Here is a 2,054-nt window from a genome sequence, read left to right on the forward strand (position 1 = left end):
ATGAATTCTCTGATCTTTACATTTCAGTTTAATCCTTGAACACACACATTTACTTTAATTATTTTCTTTGGTGCTTTGCACCTTGAGCTTAGCCGTGACTTTAAATGTTTTGTCTCAAGAGTTACTTGACACAAACACCACAAGCACTTAACTGGGGAGCTCCCTTTGAGTTTTGATTTTTCTTTCAGTTACTCCCAGACAGTGGTGCTCAAAGCCTTTGGCATACTCTGTTAAACGCACTTGGTCTCGACTCTAAGTGTTCTGTCTCAAGGATTACTTGACACAATCACACCACAAGCATATGACTAGGGAAACAACTCTTTGAGCTTTTAATCATGTCCGACCTCCTAGTCATTGATGCTCAAAGCCTTAGACCTTGCTTTTATTATTATTTATATTTATATAATGATTTTTTCTTTTGCTTCAAGGATTAAATTTTGTTTATTTCAGAGAAGTCATAATAATTCTCTAAATTCCTATTCCTTATACATCAACATCTCTTGATTCAAATTCAAATATGTACTGTTCATATCATGCATTCAAAAATCACAGAAAATACCACATTTAAGTAAATAAGACTATTCTTAGAATTAACTCAATTTCTCATGCAATACATTACTTCTTTTTCTTTTTTTTTTGGATTCAAGTTCAGTGAGTGGTACATGAAACATCTTTTCATAAAAAAAGAAAACTAAACTAGTCCTAAGATTCCAACTAATAAGGATCATGCAACAGACAAAGTAAAATAGCAGAAAACCAGAACATAACATAGAAAAAGAGGGGATGAATAAAAATGAAAGGAACTCAACCACCTTAGTTATCCTAGCTGTCGCTTTATTCTTCAGGTTGTGCTCCTCAGTGAAGATGATTCGCTTCCCTTTTGGTGCCATAGGAATAAATAGAAAAGCTTTAAGCGAAGCGTCAACACCAAACTTAAAGGTTTGCTTGTCCTCAAGCAAATAAGAACTGAAATAGAAAGAGATAAATATTATGAGGAAGAAAAATAAAAGGATAAAAGAATAAGAGAGAATTAGGATTGGGAGAGAGAGAGAGAAAGAAAACTGGGCGCGAACTAGTGTGGCGCAAGCGACGCGAACGCATGCAGCACGCGTTCGCGTGGGTCCGCGAAATTTCCATAATGACGGTAGCGTCAGGCACGCGTCCGCGTGCCCTAGGTTTTGTGCGATTTGCACGAATCCAGCCGCGCACCGCGTGACATTCTGTTCGCATGGCTTGGGAGCCAAATTTTCATACGACGCGTTCGCGTCATGCATGCTAACGCGTGGATGGCCATATGCAATTGACGCGGACGCGTCAGTCACGCGTCCGCGTGAACCAAATTTGTGCTTTTAGCACACTTCTTTGCCCAAGCCAGCACAACTCTGCCCAAACACTCTTTTACGTCGATTTTGCAGATCACGCGTCCGCGTCAGTGGCGCGCCCCCCGCGTGGACGGCGAAAATCACAAACGACGCGAACGCGTGGGGTACGCGATCGCGTGGCTTGTTTGTGCGAAAGGCTCCTGGTGCACGAAATTGTGATCACTACAACTCAAAACAATCCCTAGTAATGGCTCCAAAAACTTGGTGCACAATACCATGGCAATAAACACAACTTCGCACAACTAACCAGCAAGTGCACTGGGTTGTCCAAGTAATACCTTACGTGAGTAAGGGTCGATCCCACGGAGATTGGTGGTATGAAGCAAGCTATGGTCACCTTGTAAATCTTAGTCAGGCAGACTCAAATGGGTATAGTGATAAACGAATAAAGCATAAAGATAAAGATAGAGATAATTATGTATATCATTGGTGAGAGCTTCAGATAAGCGTATGAAGATGCCTTCCTTCCGTCTCTCTGCTTTCCTACTGTCTTCATCCAATCCTTCTTACTCTTTCCATGGCAAGCTTATGCAAGGGTTTCACCGTTGTCAGTGGCTACCTCCCATCCTCTCAGTGAAAATGTTCCTATGCTCTGTCACAGCATATGGCTAATCAGCTGTCGGTTCTCGTCAGGCCGGAATAGAATCCATTGATTCTTTTGCGTCTGTCACT

The sequence above is a fragment of the Arachis stenosperma genome, chromosome 4 (genome assembly GCF_014773155.1).
Source record: "Arachis stenosperma cultivar V10309 chromosome 4, arast.V10309.gnm1.PFL2, whole genome shotgun sequence".
In the NCBI taxonomy this organism is placed as follows: Eukaryota; Viridiplantae; Streptophyta; class Magnoliopsida; order Fabales; family Fabaceae; genus Arachis; species Arachis stenosperma.